Source organism: Arachis ipaensis, chromosome B1, assembly GCF_059453495.1.
Source record: "Arachis ipaensis isolate K30076 ecotype BB chromosome B1, ASM5945349v1, whole genome shotgun sequence".
NCBI classification, from domain to species: Eukaryota; Viridiplantae; Streptophyta; class Magnoliopsida; order Fabales; family Fabaceae; genus Arachis; species Arachis ipaensis.
This window is the reverse complement of record NC_142436.1, coordinates 124,920,122-124,938,428: the sequence shown is the minus strand read 5'-3', so window position 1 is coordinate 124,938,428 and position 18,307 is coordinate 124,920,122. Positions and strand designations below refer to the sequence as shown.

Below are 18,307 nucleotides of genomic sequence, written 5' to 3'. Positions count from 1 at the left end.
AGCTTGCAATCCATTCAGACTCTGAGAAATCATATTGATTTGCTGAGTCAATATTCTGTTCTAAGCCAATATGGCATTCAGAGTATCAATTTCAAGAACTCTCTTCCTCTGAGGTGTCCCATTACTCACATGATTCCTTTCAGAAGTGTACATGAATTGGTTATTTACAACCATGTTAATGAGTTCCTGAGCTTCTGCAGGCGTTTGCTTTAGGTGAATGGATCCACCTGCAGAATAGTCCAATGATATCTTAGATAATTCAGACAGACCATTATAGAATATATCCAAGATGGTCCATTCTGAAAGCATGTCAGAAGGACACTTTTTTGTCAGTTGCTTGTATCTCTCCCAAGCTTCATAGAGAGATTCACCTTCTTTCTGTTTGAAGGTTTGAACATCCACTCTAAGTTTGCTAAGCTTTTGAGGAGGAAAGAACTTGGCTAAGAAAGCCGTCACCAGCTTATCCCAAGAGTTCAGGCTATCTTTAGGTTGAGAGTCCAACCATATTCTAGCTCTGTCTCTTACAGCAAACGGGAAAAGCATAAGCCTGTAGACCTCAGGATCAACCCCATTGGTCTTAACAGTATCACAGATCTACAAGAATTCAGTTAAGAACTGAAAAGAATCTTCTGATGGAAGTCCATTAAACTTGCAATTCTGTTGCATCAGAGAAACTAATTGAGGTTTTAGCTCAAAATTGGTTGCTCCAATGGCAGGGATTGAGATGCTTCTTCCATGTAAGTTGGAATTTGGTGCAGTGAAGTCACCAAGCATCTTCCCTGCATTGTTGTTGGGTTCGGCCATGTCTCCTTCTTTTTTGAAAATTTCTGTCAGATTTTCTTCAGAGAGTTGTGCTTTAGCTTCCCTTAGCTTCCTCTTCAAAGTCCTTTCAGGTTCAGGATCAGCTTCAATAAGAATGTTCTTATCCTTGTTCCCGCTAATATGAAAAAGAAGAGAATAGAAAAAAAAATATGGAATCCTCTATGTCACAGTATAGAGATTCCTTATGAGTATAAGAAGAGAAGAATAGAAGAAGGAAAAGATAAGAATTCGAACACAGAGGAGAAGAGTGGGTTCGGATTTTTGAGTGAAAGAGGGGTGTTAGTAGATAAATAAATAAATAGAAGGAGATGAGAGGGAGAAGAATTCGAAAATTAAATAATACAAAATATAAATATTTTTGTTTTTATTTTAAAAATTAATTATAATTCGAAAATACGAAAAGGAATAAAATTAAAATTAAAATTTAAAATAATTAGTTAATGAAAAGAAATTTTGAAAAAGAGGTTAGTGATTTTCGAAAATTAGAGAGAGAAAATTAGTTAGGTAGTTTTGAAAAACATAAGAATCAAACAAAAAGATAGGATTAATTTGAAAAAGATTTGAAAATCAATTTGAAAAGATAAGAGGTTAGAAAAGATTTTGAAATTGATTTTGAAAAAGATGTGATTGACATTTATTTTGAAAAAGATTTGAAAAAAAATTAAAAAGATTTGATTTTGAAAATTAAAGTTGGTTACTTGACTAACAAGAAACTTAAAAGATATGATTTTAAAATTTAAAGATTGAACCTTTTTTAATAGGCAAGTAACAAACTTTAAAATTTTTGAATCAATCACATTAATTGTTAGCAAATATTTTGAAATTATAAAACAAAACAAGAAAAAGATTTTTGAAAATCAATTTGAAATTTTCAAAAATATGAATGAAAAATGAAAAGGATTTGATTTTTGAAAAAGATTTGAAAAAGATATAATTTTTAAATTGAAAATTTGACTTGACTCATAAGAAACATGCAAGATGAACACCAAGAGCTTATTTTTGAAAATTTTTAAGAAAAGAAAAACATGCAAGACACCAAACTTAAAAATTTTTAATGTTGAGACACTAACAAATTGAAAATGCATATGGAAAACAAGAAAGACACAAAACATAAAAATGCAAAGATCAAACAAAGGAGATCATCAAGAACAACTTGAAGATCATGAAGAACATATGATGAATTTTCGAAAATTAAAGAAAATTATAAAAGCATGCAATTGACACCAAACTTCAGAATTGACACTATACTCAAACAAGAAACACAAAATTATTTTTGGTTTTTATGATTTTATCAAAATTTTTTGGATTTTTCGAAAATTATTTGGAAAAAGAAAAATAAGGATTTCAAAATTTTTAATGAGAATTCCAGGAATCATGCAATGTTAGTCTAAAGCTCCAGTCCAAGGATTAGACATGGCTTACTAGCCAGCCAAGCTTTCAGTGAAAGCTCCGGTCCAAAACAGTAGACATGGCCAATGGCCAGCCAAGCTTTAAGATACAAATCAGGCATACAACAGTTGAATTGATGAGAAAGACAAAGAAGCACTTCTCAAGATAGTTGACATCTCGGTCCGAAAGATTAGACATGGCTTAACAGCCAGCCAGGATTCAACATATCTCATGAAACTCTAGAATTCATTCTTAAAAATTATGAAGAACATAGAATAATTTAACTTTTTTTTCAAAAATTAAAAAATAAAAATAAAATAAAATAAAATTACCTAATCTGAGCAACAAGATGAACCGTCAGTTGTCCAAACTCAAACAATCCCTGGCAACGGCGCCAAAAACTTGGTGCACGAAATCGTGATTGTTCATTCCTTGGTAACGGCGCCAAAAACTTAATATCCACGTTCATAATCTTAGTTCTTTTTCACAACTTCGCACAACTAACCAGCAAGTGCACTGGGTCGTCCAAGTAATAAACCTTACGTGAGTAAGGGTCGATCCCACGGAGATTGTCGGCTTGAAGCAAGCTATGGTCACCTTGTAAATCTCAGTCAAGCGGATTCAAATGGTTATAGAGTTTTAATAATTAAAAGATAAATAAAACGTAAAATAAAGATAGAGATACTTATGTAATTCATTGGTGAGAATTTCAGATAAGCGTATGGAGATGCTTAGTTCCTTCTGAATCTCTGCTTTCTTACTCCCTTCATCCAATCCTTCATACTCCTTTCCTTGGCAAGCTGTATGTTGGGCATCACCGTTGTCAATAGATACTTCCCGTCCTCTCAGTGAAAATGGTCCAAATGCGCTGTCACCGCACGGCTAATCATCTGTCGGTTCTTGATCATGCTAGAATAGGATTCAGTAATCCTTTTGCGTCTGTCACTACGCCCAGCACTCGCGAGTTTGAAGCTCGTCACAGCCATCCCTTCCCAGATCCTACTCGGAATACCATAGACAAGGTTTAGACTTTCTGGATCTCAGAAATGGCCGCCAATAATTCTAGCTTATACCATGAAGACTCTGATCTCACGATCAGGAGGCTAAGAGATACACATTCAAGCTTGTTTGCATGTAGAACGGAAGTGGTTGTCAGGCACGTGTTCATAGGTGAGAATGGTGATGAGCATCACATTCATCATGTTCTTGTGTGTGAATGAATATCTTAGAGAAGAAATAGGCTTGAGTTGAATAGAAAAACAATAGTACTTTGCATTAATTCATGAAGAACAGCAGAGCTCCACACCTTAATCTATGGGGTGTAGAAACTCCACCGTTGAAAATACATAAGTGAAAATAGGGTATACATGGCCGAGTGGCTATCCTCCCATGGAGGTCTAGAGATCTAAAAATGATCAAAAGATATCTAACATAATAGTAAAAAGTTCTATTTATACTAAACTAGTTACTAAGGTTACAGAAATAAGTAAATGATGCAGAAATCTACTTCCGGGCCCACTTGGTGTTTGCTTGGGCTGAGCATTGAAGCTTTCACGTGTAGAGGTCTTCCTTGGAGTTAAACGCCAATTTGTAACTTCTTTCTGGCGTTTAACTCTGCTTTGCAACTTGTTTCTGGCGATTAACGCCAGAATAGGGCAGAAAGCTGGCGTTAAACGCCAGTTTGTGTCGTCTAAACTTGAGCAAAGTATGAACTATTATATATTTCTGGAAAGCCCTGGATGTCTACTTTCCAACGCAATTGAGAGCGTGCCAATTGGGTGTGTGTAGCTCTATAAAATCCACTTCAAGTGCAGGGAGGTCAGAATCCAACAACATCTGCAGTCCTTCTTCAGCCTCTGAATCAGATTTTTTTCAAGTCCCTCAATTTCACCCAGAAATTACCTGAAATCACAGAAAAACATACAAACTCATAGTAAAGTCCAGAAATGTGATTTTTATTTAAAAACTAATAAAAATATACTAAAAACTAATCAAATCATACTAAAAACTATGTAAAAACAATGCCAAAAAGCGTATAAATTATCCGCTCATCACGTACCAAATTGTTGGCTCCATTTTAGAGATCACAATTTCATGCACCACCACCCTAGCATCAAGTTCATCCTTCAAACCCTTAATTCTTTCAAATTCAGACTTGGCGTCCTCCATAAAGGCCTTAGTCGCATGAACGGGAGAATTTCAAACCACACGAAATAAGGCCGCATTCATGTTGGCCATTCGAACACTATTTCTAGTAATAAAATCAAGGTGATGAAGGATCGACACATCATCTAAAGGAATCCTACCATGAGGAGCAATCAGTTCGGTGATAAAACCTACACTGTCAAAATCCTTGCTATTTAGATCATAAACACCAATAGTTTTTTGCCGCTTCGGAGGAGGACCAGCAGCAGTAGGAGAGGAGGCAGCACCAGAGGTCGGTTAAACAGGGTCAGAAGGAATCGTCCAAACTTGTGGTGTCGGAATGATCTTCCTCGGGCCTGAAGTGTCAGAAGTCAGCTTCTTAGGAGGGACTTGAGACGACCCTTCTCCCGGGGTCTTCACCATCAAGTTTTGTGCAACCAATGCCTTCTTAGCCCTACGAAAGGCCTTCATGGAGTCGCTAGACTTCACCATCTCTGAAAAAGACGCCAGGAAAACAAGTTAAAAATAAAAGAAGGGATAAGTCGGCAAAAAACAGAAGAAAGCTATCAGAAAAGAAGTCGGACGCTACCCAGTTCAGCACGGAGGAGGGAAGGATCCCCCAGAAACCTCTTAGTATCCAAGTGAGGAGGTTCCCCCCAGTGCTCCTCCAAAACACCCACAAAAGCTTGTTCTACCTTGCTCAAACTCTCCCAAGGATACTTAACCACCACCGTATCCTTTTGCCACCACAAAGGAAAGGTGGGCTCATTATTCTCATCTAAAAAGAAGGTCCGAGCATTTCCAACAGCTCGGACCTTGAAGTAGTAGTTCTTGAAATCACGAAAAGACTCGTCAAACATCGAAAACACCTTTTTCCCCTGAGTAGCTCGGAAGGAAATCCAAGAGGCCTTCTTCTTGGCTACCCCAGGCTTGGTCAAAATAAACAAATAAAGGAAGAGAGCTAGGGTAGGTTGAATACTCAGCTCTTAAACAACAACTGAAAGATCTTTATAAAACCCCAGAGTTCAGATGAAGCTGAGAAGGGGCCACATTGCAGGTCCATAAGAGGTCGGTCTTGAAATCAGTAAAAGGGATAGTGATTTTCAGCTGACTAAAGAAATAGTCATAAGCATAGAAGAAGGGTCGTTCTCCCTGAGTCAAAGGAGGGAAACTAACCCTCTCTTCAGGATCAGGCGATAACAGCTCATAGTTCTTTTCATCATTTCTATTGCTACAGATCCTATAGAACCTCCTAAGCTTCTCACAGTACTCTGGATCGGCCATGGTAACACACATCAGGACTATAGAGTTCAGCCAGTCAGCCATGCCAGCAGGGATCTTGGTGGACATCTCAACAATATTTTTTTAGAAAGACATACAGCAAACTACACCTATAGTAAAGGGGTCACTACCAAAACAACTCGGACAAAAACAAAAAAGGGGCAAAACAACTAACACGCAACACGTAGGGCAAACAAAGGGCTTCTCAGGGCTCACCAACAGTAATGTCAAAATCCCAGAGGCACCCTTTGGAGGCAACAGAACGAGAGCACAGAAAGAGGAACAACGCAAAAAATCAAAACCCTAAAACTCTCAAAGCAAACTACCGGAGATAGCAGCAGAAACCTAAAGCGCGCACATTTTCCTAAAATGGAGCAATAGGGATAAAAGAAAATCATAACCCCGATCGAAAACAAGGATGCAATCTTTTAGAAAGGTCCAACCTTTTCAAAGCAAACACAATAAAGATCGAGACTTTGTGCGTAAAGACAAGCATGCAACAGTAAAAACACACATAAAGAAGACTACTAAGGCATAAAAAGGAGGAAAAATACCAACCTGCGAAGAGGAAGAAATGAATACGAAGAAGGCCTAAACAGAAACGCAGGCAAACCACACTAACGAGCACTTGTTGAAAAGAAGGAAGCTTGAGGGCAAGAAATCAGAGGAGCCAAATGGACAAGATATCTCGCAAACAGTAAACAAAGAAGTGAAAGGGAAGAAAAAACCGAAAGTGAGAGCAAAACTTCTTCTTTAAATTTCAAAATGAAATGTAAAAGAGGGAAAAGAAGAAACGGAAAAAAGGAATTAAATGAGCCTTTAAAGCCCTCGCACATTCCCAAGAAAGCGCAACGCGCGCTACAATTAAAGAAAGAAAGAAACGCTTCGCATTCAAGCAGAAGCAATCCTAACAGGAGTTATATAGGAGATCAACCAAAAGTAAGTGCTCGAGCATGACTTCCTCAAAGGGGTCGAAGTCTAAAGACACGGCCTCAAGGGAAAGATCGAACTCGAGCAGGGACACTGCTCATACCATGAGTCGAGCTAGGCAAGCCGGGTTGGATGAAGACAAAAATGACCGACCTCTTATAAAGGTTGGTCGACACCAACCTCTTTCCAAAGAGCTCGGCCAAATTGCTATAAGGGCCCAAGTAGGCCCAAAGCAGAAGATCGCACCCCACTTAAAGGTGGCTAGCCAAAGATAAGGGGACCCACCCACAAAAGATAAGATAAGATAACTAACTTATCTCAAAGGAAGGTTACTCCACACTACTATAAATACACTAGAGCACCCAGGTATAACTCATACTTTAATTCTATACAAAAAACTTGCCTAAAGCACGTGCTAACTTAAGCATCGGAGTCTCTTGCAGGTACCACCACCCTCCGGTGACTAAGGAGCAGCAACATCCCAAGGCTCAACAAGTCGGACACGGCAACTCCAGCCACTACAACAGATCTCATCCGAGATCGACCTTCAGTTTCAGGTAACCCTCGGAACAATAAGCATTTCCTGAATACAACTTAATTACTTGATAAGGTCCTTCCCAATTAAGGGACCATTTTTCATAAACTCTCAACTTCTAATCTAATGGTAAAATAGCTTTTAAGACCAATTCACCAATATCAAACACTTTTTCCATCACCCGTCAATTATAAACACGAGCTATGCTCTCTTTTTGACGGATAATATTATTGAGCTCTAAGATACGCTCACTATCCAAATCATTAAACTCATCAAACATTGCATTCTAATAATTTTTTATTGGAAATTCATCTTGCCTCATCACTCGCATGGTATAAAGAGTAATTTCCAATGGCAACATCGCATCATGACCATAAACCAACTTATAAGGGGGTGTATTTATCAATTCTCTTGGTGAATTTCAATAAGCCCATAAAACTTGACTTAATGTCTCATGCCAAGTACGAGGTTTCCTACTAATATGCTTTTTTATTAAACTAATCAAGATTTTATTTGCAGTCTCAACTTGGTCATTTGCTTGCACATAGTATGGAGTTGAAGTTACTAGAGCTATATTTCTCGATGCTACAGAATTTTTAATACGTTGGCCAGTGAATATAGTACCTTGATCAATACTTAAAGTTTGAGGAATTCCAAAACAATAAATTATATGTTCCTTGATTAAATGGATAATTTTATTTTGACCAACTTCTACTAAAGGAATAGCCTCTACCCACTTATTAAAATAATCGATTGCTACCAAGATAAACTTATGATATTTCGATGATGGAGGATGAACTATTCTAATTAAGTCTAAAGTCCAACCTCTAAATAACCAAGATTTTATGATTGAATGCAATTCATAAGTAGATATTTGTTGCATTACACCATGTTTTTGACATTCTTGACATACTTTTGTATATTCAATGCAATCATTAATCATTGTTGACCAAAATATTCGATCATGCTGAAGAACCCATTTCATCATTTTTCCTGCTTGATGTGCCCCAAAAATACCTTTATGAACTTCACCAAGAGCAATTACTTCTTCAGATTTGTTTAAACATCTCATAAGGCTTCCTTTGACACCTTTTTTATTCAACTAATCACCTATTACTACAAAGTTTATTGTCCTTAATCTTATTTTTCGATCAACCTGAACATTAGGATTCTCTAAATAATCAGCAATTGATTTTCTCTAATCATTATCATCCCATTCATCGATTGCCAAAATGTCTCGTTCTTCGATGGGCACGAGGATCTGTTGTATCTCTACCAACTTTTTTGAAGTTCCAGGAGAAACTTTATATCTGAAAGTAGCCTGAGCTAACCTGTTTGCTACCTCATTTAGAACTCTTAGAATGTGAATTAATGATATTTTTTGGAATGACACCAGCAATTCCCATGTTGTCGACAAATACTTTGCAGTATCTCACTTGTACACTTAAATTCATTCGATAACTACTTTAAAACTAATTGAAAATCTCCTAAAATTTGAACATCTAGTCCCTCTTATTGATCAATATTTTTAACTCTGATATTAAAGCCTCATATCCAGCTACATTATTTGAACATGAATATTTTATTTCAAAAAAAAATTCGATAGGACCCCTTTCGGGGAGATAATCAAAATACCGACACCAGCACCATATTTATGCGTTGATCCATCGAAGTATAACTTTCAAGGTTTGACTTTGACAATATTTGCCCCCTGGTCATTAAGATTATTCAGTCGATTGACCAAAAAATCTACAATGACCTATCCTTTTACCGTCTTAGCTAGGACATATTGTAAATCGAATTCTGTCAAAGTAAGTATCTATTTTCCAATTCTACCTCGTAATATTAGATGGGAAAACATATATATCAAAAGATCCGTCTGTGCAAATTTTCAAATAGCTTTTGCAATCATATAACATTTTAACTTTGAGAAAGCATAATAAAGAGAATGACACAATTTTTCGATAGGAGAATATCTCATCTCAATATTGGACAAAACTCTACTCAAATAATAAGTAGCTCTTTCATTCTCAGCTTGGTCATCATGTGCTAACATACAACCAATAGTGTTTGTCGAAGCTGCAACATACAATTTTCATGGTTCCAAAGGATGAACAGTAGCCATGATAGGTGCATTAGAAAGATAATCCTTAATGGAATCAAATGTTTCTTGATGTTCCTTAGTCCCCTCATATTATGAACCATCTTTAAATTTAACTAAAGAAAAAAATTAGAGTTTGACCAGACAGTTTCGAAATAAACCGTCGTAAAAAATTCACTTTTCCTAAGAAAGATTGAACTTCTTTTCTTGATGTTAGAGGTGGTAATTCCAAAATTGCTTTTGCCTTACTTTGATCAATGGCAATTCACTTCTTTTGAACCACAAATCCTAAATCATTTCCTGTAAAAACTCCAAATGCACACTTCAAAGGATTCATTTTAATCCTTTCCGATGCATCGTATCAAAAGCTTTACGTAAATAGTCAAGATGTTGATCAATTGAACTCGATTTGACCATCATATCATCAATGTAAACTTCCATAAATTTCTCAATATACTCATAAAAAAGCATTCATAGCATGTTGATAGGTCGCTCCGACATTTTTCAAACAAAAAGGCATCATAATCTATTCATAGGTGCCCAAAGCACTAGCACATCGAAAAATCATTTTTGACACATCTTCTTCAGCAATAAAGATTTGATTATAACAAGAATAACCATCCATGAAACTTAAAATTTCATTACTAGCTACAGAATCAATTAACATATTTGCCACAGGCATGTCATACTCATCCTTAGGAGTGGCATTGTTTAAATCACAGAAATCAATGCACACACACAACTTCGCATTCTTATTCATTACAGGAACAATATTTGAAATCCAATCAACATATTGGGCTGTCCGAATAAATTTAGCTTTGATTAAACGTTCAATCTCTTCTTTTATTTTAAGATTTATTTCAGGGACAAAGCGTCTAGGAGCCTGTTTCATTGGTCGAGAAAATGGCTTTAGCAATAATTGTTGCTCCACTAAAGATCGATCAAGATCAAACATCTCGTCATAATCCCAAGCAAAACAATCTTTGTATTTAGTCAAAAATCTAATCAAACCTGTTCGAAATTTTTCACTAATATTTTTGCAAATATAAGTAGGTCTTAAATCACCATTAAATCCTAAGTTAATTTTTTCAAGTGGATCTTGATATTCAAATCCCTTTTTCGATATGATCATCATGAACTAAAGACTTTTCAAAACCTAAATGTTTGAGGTCATAAATGCAATTGAAAGAAAGATCAACTGAATCATATGAGGAAACACGTGCTTTATTAAGATCTTAAGCCAAATCAGTTGTCAAATCTTTTACAACACAAAGATCTTGACATACATCAACACTAAACTGGCCAACAACACTAGACCTAGAAATGAAAGGACATGCTGCATAAGATAAAGTATTATCAGAATCGACTTTAGGAATCGAAATTGTCCTAGGAATTGAAATACATTTTCTTGAATTGAAACTCTTACTTGACTCGACTTTATCAGAAGAATCATTACTAGAAAAAGAAAAACAAGCTGTAGAAGAAAAACTATCCACATAATTTTTTAAAGATAATAAATAATTCGACACATCTTCTTCATTAGTCATCTCGAATATGAAAGTTGTTGAATTATTATTTTTTTAAAAAAAAAAGATGAACTTACTCCCAGACAAGGAGAGTGTATTCTGGTATCAGGAGCTTGAACTTTATGTTAAGACCTTCTTTAGTCAAGAAATAACATTCACAATTGGCAAAAGTCAGATTTCTTTCAACATCCAAAGGTTTCAGTTTGTTATTGTAAACTTAGAAATCGACATGCATATGCTCAACATAAAGACTATCATCACCCTCTATCACTTCAGTCTTTCCCCCATTTGTCCAAAAGAGGATTTTTTGGTGCACTGTCGAAGGTATTGCTCCAACACCATAGATCCAATCTCAACCAAGCAAAGCATTATAACTAGCCTTCAAAAACACTATCACAAAGACAGTTGTTCAAACTATAGAACCAACTTAAACTTGGAGAGTAACTAACCCTTTTGCTGGAGTCAAAATCGCATTGTAATTAATAACAACGATGTTGGTTCAAATCAAATCAATAATGCATTTTTCCTACCATAACCAACATTAGTTTTGGGAGAAGATTAATAGCTACGCCATCATCGACTAAAACTTTATTAACAACAACATCATCCATTTTAGCTTTAATATGTAATGGAAGGAGGTGTGCTTTTTGAGTGTCAGTAGGCTTATTAAAGCAACCTACCTCTTCATGGTCATAGACAAAAGCAAAAGAATCCTCATCCTCACATTCAACTTCATAATCATCAATAAGATTTCCCTTAGAGCTCCCCAAAAACTCTGATGGGATGATTGAAATCGTACCAATTATTTCTTCATCACCTTCTACAAAATACTCTTCATCAAGATCAACATTCTTCTCATTTGACTTAACAGGATCAACTTCTATAGCTTTGCCTTTACCAGCCAGCTCTGCTGACTTTGTGCCTTTTGGATAAGTCTCACCATCAGAAGAAAAGACCAGCTTGGTATGAATAGAAGATTTTGCCCCTTGCCTATAGAAGTCGATGGTCTCTCTGACACAACTAGATGGAAGTATCTTCCGCCTCGATTACCTCTGACCCTTCCTCGAAGGTATGGATAACCCTGATTATCTCTTCGATATCCCTTTTGAGCTTAACGCTAGTGATATTCCTGAACTTCTCGATCATAAAACTCATGGTAATTCTTAATCTACTAAACATCAATTGCTTGGAGTGGCTAAAAGAAACGGAATAACTCTTTTGTGAATTTCGAGAACTTTGCCTTTCTTATCATCGAGAAGGATACCTTTGACGAACTTGCTCTTCTTTATAAGCTATTTATTTTTTCATTCATTCTTTCTCAAATGTTACAGCAACTTCTGTATCAAAAACAACATTGCACCTAGGATATAAAGACACGTCACCATCTTTCAGCTTCTGGTTCATCAAGAAATCTAACAATCTATCCCTCACTCTAGGATAAACCTGTCGAACATTAGCCTCAAAATCACGCAAAGTGGTATCAAATTTTCAAAAGAAATGAAACCAGCCATATTCACTTTGAAAAATTGAGGCTCAGCAAAATTTGTAGCTGCATCAAAGGGATCAACATCAACCTCCATATCTCTTCTTCCTTCATCAAATTTTAACCTTCCTTCCATGATCGCTTCTTGAATCAAATCCATGAAACAAACATAACTATTAGTCGAATGGCTAGTTGCTTGATGAAACTTACAAAAAGTTTTTCTTTTAAATCTTTAATCGAGGGTAAAGTTTTTTCCTCAGGTAAAACCAATTGTTTGTCTTTAAGCAACACATCAAAATTTGTTTTGACTTTGAGATATCGAAACTATATTTTTTACCAGCCTTATTATTCTTTATTTCATTAACTTTATCAATATTTGAAACTTTCTTTGAAGAAAAACACACATAAGGTGGCACTTTCTTTAATTCAGCCAAATTGACTTCGAAATATTCATCTTTAGAATTCTCACTCGAAATATCCATTTCAACATAGGGAACTTTTTCATTTTGAGTAAGAGATTTATAATTATTAGACTTATTTTCATTTTTAAATTCTTCTTTTTCTTTTGTAAGTAACTCAACTTGTCAAACCCTTTCAGCCAAATGAGCCAAATCGGGAATATGCACATTCAACAATTTTCGACGCATATAAAAATCCAAACCCATAGTTGCAATCTTGACTACCTCGCTTTCAGGAAGTGATACATAACATCGATTGCGTGCATTTTTTGAAATAAATCATATAATCATCAATCGATTCATCAACATCACACTTAATAATAACCAAATCGGTTATGGTAACATTCAACTCTTCCTTATAAAACTAGACATGAAAAGAATTTTCTAATTGTGTACATGAAAAATTGAATTAGGCCTTCAATTCGAAAACTAAGTGAAAGCATTTTTTGTTAAAGAAGAAGCAAAAAACTTTATTTTTAAATTTTCATCATTCGTCAAATTTCCTAATTTGATCATATATCGGACAATATGCTCAATAGTTGATTCTCCCACTTTTCCAACAAACTTAGTGACAATATTATGATTCTTTACATCTTTTGGCACTTCAGTTGTTTGCACTTCGGCAGGGAAAGTCGACACAAAATAAGGCCGATTAATAAATCCCACATTAATGCCCATACAATTGAGCATATTTTCGACAATCTTAGTCATTTGATATTGATCTCTATGTTGATTAACAGGAATCCTATTTAAGACTTCATCAGCATTCTGATTACGTCGAACCGTGAGGTATAGGTTCATCCTCATTAGGATTGATGTGTAAATTCCTTTTATCGAGACCTAAATTTTTGGGATTCATCTTGAAATTTTGATTATGAGGTTGAACTTTATTATAATCACCAATTTGAGCAATTCGTTCAACTTGTCTAGCCAAACGCTCATACTTAGTTTCATTGTCGGCCATTATAGGATTTAGAATGGTAGTCATTTGTTGGGTCAATAAATTGACTAAGTCATGATGGCTCTCATCAATGTGTTGTCAAAAAGTAGCCATAGACTTCAAATTATTTGAAGTTGAACCAGTACGATACTCTCGATTCATTTTCGAATGAGAAAAACCAAGCTAATTAATAACTATACTTGACACATTTGATTCCAAATCGAATTGAGGGTGCAAAATTACCCATAGGTGGAGTGTAACCTGGAAGAAGGCCAAAAGGAGGCCAACCTATGGTTACTGGAGGTTGTACTAGAGCCGGAGAAATTCTAGGATTCGGGCTACACACATTACCTTCGGTGGGTGCATTATTAACCACAACATTTTCCCCAGAACCAGGATTTTGAATGACTCCTTCTGCATGTGTGTCAAACTTGCAGAAGTTGGTGCCACAAAAATACGAATATTATTATTTGAAGATTCTAAATTACTGTTTGAAGTTTCTTCAGCCATATTAATAATCCTTCCACTTCGAAGTTGCATGCACTAAAATGAGCCCACCATAACAATCTTTGACAAAATTTTATACAAAACTATCCTATTGGATGTGCTAATTTGTTATGCAGATTTTTAGCAAATTTGGCTTGGTTTGATATCTATGATCTAAGAGCGAAATCTACTCCTCTTCTATGGATACCAGTGAAAATTATACCAAAGACTCCATTTTTGAAACAAATGATAGAAACAATAAACTTGAAATATAAACTGGAATTGAAATACTTAAATTTGAAATTGCAGAAATCAAAATAAATGACTTCAAATTTAAATAAAGCAGCAAAATGCCTCCAATATAATCGAAGAATTTTGAATTTAAAATGACAGTGCAGAACCTTAAAAAAGAAAAAAAAGAAAAGAATTTGCAAAGGAAAAGTAAACTGCAAAAAAGAAAATTATAAGGAATTTAAAAGAAATGAAAAGACATGGAAGGAATCCTACAGAAGAAACTCTTGACAGATTCAGAAAGTCGCTGCGATATGAGTGTGCGAGAGTGTTTTTTGAAGACAAATTCTAACCCCTTAATGCTACCAAACCTTCTTAATTTATAGAACAAGTTAACCAATCCTATATTGCCAAGTGTCACCTCTTGAGAAGTTCAAAAGATAACTGTTCCTGCTAAATGCATAACCAAGCAACTGTCTTTTGCATAACTCACCATAGCGATCTCGATACTCAATTTGTTGACCTCATTTTTCGACAAGCCTAGACAAATCAAAACTTTCTATGTTAGTTCCTATCCCTCAAATCGACGTCCCTGTTGATTCAGTCAACCGAAATTCTTTGATCAACGACTTCTCTAGCCGACCTAGAACAATCAAAGACGGATCGAATATCAATTGATCATAACTGATTGAAAATTAATCTCGGTTGACCACTACCGACTCTCAGTCAATAAACCAATATACCAATTGCCAACAGAACGCTGACTGATTCCGACCAATCTACTCTGGTAGAACCTACTAGATTGTTAGGCAAATTCAAACAACATAGGCCGATCGCCATTATTATCACCTTCCTACCTAATTTCACAACTCCCTTTGTCCTTGCCAAAGCGGGACAAAGCAAAAAAAAAAAAAGAATAAACCCTAGACCAGGTTGGCTTTTGGCATAATAAATTTTTTGTAAAAGTGACTCCTTCATCCTATGGGTCTCTTTTGGACGTAATACACAGGGCTAGAACAAAACTGACATAAGGTTGATGGTCGTAATTTGCACTAAATATCTCTTTATATCACTCTTATTTTAATTAGCAACAAATCTACGTATCCAAATTTTTTATTTAATCCAATTCAACCAAGTTAAAATAATATATCTTATATTCACGTGCCACTTTTATTTCAACCAAAACGAAAATGCATATAACTGACTTTTACGTACATTTCTTGCCTCTTCTTTTTCTCTCTCTTTCTTCTTCTATGCCTTTGATGAGCGTATATTTTATATGCTTTTTTATGTCATTTTCTTAGTGTTTTCAGTATATTTTGTTGAATTTTATTATATTTTAGTAGGTTTTTATGAAAAATTTACTTTTTGGATGTTACTTTGAGCTTTTATGTTTTTCTTAAGATTTTAGGTGAATTTTGGGTGAATTTGGCAAGTTTTGGCAAAGTATGATTCAGAGACAAGGAAAGCGTAGCAGATGCTGTCAGAATCTGACCTCCATGCATTCAAACAAGCATTTCTGGAGCTCCAGAAGTCCGAATGACGCGTACTTAATAGTGTTAGAAAGATAACTTCCAGAGATTTCCAGAAATATATAATAGTCTATACTTTTTTTCAGATTGGACTGCCCAAATTGGGCGTTGAACGTCCAAACTATCCCCTTTCTAGCGTTCAATGCCTCAAAGTGATTCAAGCAGTGTTGAACGCCCAAATACAGTGTTCAACGCCCCTTGGACACTCTCTAGTGGACGTCCAACGCCCACTCCTTCAATTTAGAAGCCAAGCTCAACCCAAACACTCACCAAAGGCACCCAGAATTATTATATTAGTATAAATAAGGGAATTTCATCCTTGTTTAGGGCTTCTTTGATCTCTCCTTTACCACTTTCGAACATTTCATATTATTCTATACAGTATGAGCAACTAAACCTCCTAGGTTAAGTTAGGAGCTCTGCTGATTCCTATGAATTAATACAATTACTTTTCTCTTCCAATGAATGTGTGATTCTATTCTATGATGCATTGTCGTTTTTCATCTTTATAAATCTCGATTCTACATGAGTTCTTTACGAGTCCTAACCCGGATAGTGTTCATACCCGGGGTTGAGCTATGCGACCCGGACTGATTGAAGACAGGAGCGACCGATCTCTTCAGGTTGGGTCGGCCCCGATCTCTCCTTAAAGTGTTCGGCCAAATCGCCATAGAGGCCCAAGCAGGCCCAAACGAAGGAACGCATCCCATTCTAAAGGCGGCAAAGCCTAGAAAGATAAGGCGGTTCCCCTAAAAGATAAGATAAGATAACTAACTTATCTCAAGAGAGGTCACTCCACACTACTATAAATACACTAGAGCACCCAGGTATAACTCATACTCTGATTCTACAAAAAAAACCTGTCTAAAGCACATGCTAACTTAAGCATCGGAGTCTCTTGTAGGTACCACCACCCTCTGGTGATCAAGGAATCAGTAGCACCACCAGATCCAACAAGTCGAACACGACAGCTCCAGCCACAATAACAGATCTCATTCGAGATCGACCTTCAGTTTTAGGTAACCCTCGGAACATTGGCGCCGTTGCCAGGGAACCTGAAAGTCATCCCCTCATCATGGTAGACAACCTTGACACCGATCACAACTTCGATTTGGAAGAAAGAACCTCGCTTAAAAATACGGATGCCGCATCAAAGGATGTGCCTTAAACCAAGGGGGACAAGCAATCTCCAAACACCAAAATCTTAGATGCCCTCCGTGAACAGCAGAATCGCCTCAAACAGCTAGAACAAGAGGTCAAACATCAGCGCGAGGCCGAGAAAGACCTCCGAAGAGAAGCGAGACGTCACCGAGAGCTAGAGGACAAGCTCGCAAAGCTCAAAGCCGATCTCAAAACCAAAACTACTCATTCCAACTAGGAAGATAACTCCCGCAAGGATCAAGATCCATTCACTAAAGAGATCATGAAAACTAAAGTCCCAAAGGACTTCAAAGCTCCTGACATGACCTCATATGATGGTACCTCTGATCCAAGCCATCATCTCAGCAATTTCAGAAGCAGGATGTATCTCACAGATGCCTCAGATGCAATTTGGTGCAAAGCTTTCCCGACTACCCTGGCAAAAACAGCAATAAAGTGGTTCGACAGTTTACCTCCAAGATCAATCACAAGTTTCGACGACCTAGCCAAAAAGTTCCTCGCCAAGTTCTCCATCCAAAAGGACAAGACAAAACACGCCCCAAGCTTACTAGGAATTAAACAGGGAGATCGGGAAAGCCTCCGCAGCTACATGGAAAGATTCAACAAAGCATGTCTTGACATACAAAGCCTCCCAACAGAAGCAGCCATCATGGGGCTCATCAACGGCCTGAAAGAGGGACCTTTTAGTCACTCAATATCCAAAAAGCATCCAACATCCTTGAACGAGATACAAGAACGGGCAGAAAAATATATCAATATGGAGGATAATTCTCGATTAGGAGAAACCTCAAAATCCGGATTCTCCTACCCACCTCGAGATAAGGATAAAGAGTCCAGGAAAAAGGAGGATTAGCCTGCTGAAAAACCTCGAAAGTACCACAACTACACTCCGCTCAGAGTGTCCCTTGTGTATGTATATAGAGAGATATGCAACACTAAAAAGATCCCGCCCCCTTGTTCGATTAAACATAAAAGAAGAGGAGGAAATCGGACAAAATATTGTGAATATCACCGAAACTATGGACATTCCACCAACGACTGCTTTGATCTAAAGAATGTCATTGAAAAACTAGCACGAGAAGGGTGACTAGATCGGTTCCTAGCCAATAAAACAGACGAGCCAAGAAAAAGAAGAAGGGATGACTAGGCCGGACGAGCTGAACGTCCCAATTGCACCCCAGAAAGGCATGTCCACATGATCAATGGAGGATTCACAGCAGGAGGGATCTCTAAGTCATCACGCAAAAGACACCTTAAGGAGGTGTATCATGTTGGAGGAGGAGACAG

General features: G+C 36.7%; 1 non-coding gene across 1 annotated transcript; it reads left to right on the top strand.

Moving 5' to 3' along the window:
* The first annotated feature begins 303 nt into the window (after positions 1–303).
* On the top strand, positions 304–411 carry LOC148578248 (small nucleolar RNA R71). The gene has a single exon (XR_015904214.1). It is a non-coding gene; the product is annotated as a small nucleolar RNA R71 (small nucleolar RNA).
* Positions 412–18,307: the final 17,896 nt, after the last annotated feature.